Here is a 959-nt window from a genome sequence, read left to right as displayed (position 1 = left end):
TTTTTAGTCTTTCTTTATATCAATTATAGTGCAAAATGGGGTTGTCAAAAATATTAGCCCCCATGTGAAATTTTGCTTTCAAAACACACCTAATTCACCAATCAGCTTTAAAACAACACCTGTGCAGTCAATTGGCTTCCTAACAGCACCTGAGCATACAATCAGCGTAAAAGGACAATAAACAGGGCACTTGAACACATTATTGAGAGGCTGCTGAAAACTACTACTACGACTACATATACTCACCATGCCAAAGACAAAGGAAATCAGTCTTGAGCTCAGAAAGAAGACTGATGATAAGGGGGAAAGCTATACTGCCATTTCCATGAATTTGGAAATGGCAGTATAGCCATTACTGTACGTTGCAAGTACAAGGAGACAAATTCTGTAAGAAACAAACCTGGGCGTGGTTGTAAGCACACGCAAGAACTCTGGAGAGGAAAATAGTCTGAGATGTCGGCAGTATAGCCATTCCTGTACGTTGCAAGTACAAGGAAACAAAATCTAAAAGAAACAAACCTGGGCGTGGTCGTAAGCACACGCAAGAACTCTGGAGAGGAAAATAGTCTGAGATGTCAGCAAGAAGACATCTGCCATGATGACTGTTGCTGACCTGGCCTCTTCTGGAGTTGATGTTTCAAGGAACACAGATGTGAGGGCTCTTCATCGTGGTGGGCTTCAGGGCCATTGTCCCAGAAGAACCCCTTTACTCAAAGAGCGGCACATCACAGCCAGACTGAGGTTTTCCCGTGAGCATTTGAAAGGTAAAGATGAGTTTTGGAAGTCTGCGCTTTGGTCTGATGAGACTAAACGGGAACTGTTTGGGCACATGGATGTTGCTTATGTTTGGTGAAGAAAGGAAAAGGCCTTCAACCCTAAGAACACGGTTCCCACAGTTAAACATGGTGGTGGAATCATTATGCTGTGGGGCTGGTTTGCAGCCTCAGGCACAGGGAGCC

At 44.1% G+C, this 959-nt stretch overlaps 1 protein-coding gene across 2 annotated transcripts in view; it reads right to left on the bottom strand.

Annotated features, from left to right (window-relative positions):
- The window catches only part of LOC116702805 (transcriptional regulator ATRX homolog), a 5,098-nt gene that overhangs the window by 211 nt on the left and 3,928 nt on the right, over positions 1-959 (bottom strand). The gene's annotated exons all lie outside the window — the stretch shown is intronic.

The sequence above is a fragment of the Etheostoma spectabile genome, chromosome 15, assembly GCF_008692095.1.
Source record: "Etheostoma spectabile isolate EspeVRDwgs_2016 chromosome 15, UIUC_Espe_1.0, whole genome shotgun sequence".
NCBI lineage: Eukaryota > Metazoa > Chordata > Actinopteri > Perciformes > Percidae > Etheostoma > Etheostoma spectabile.
Note: the sequence above shows the minus strand (reverse complement) of the source record. Positions and strands in the feature narration are given on the sequence as shown.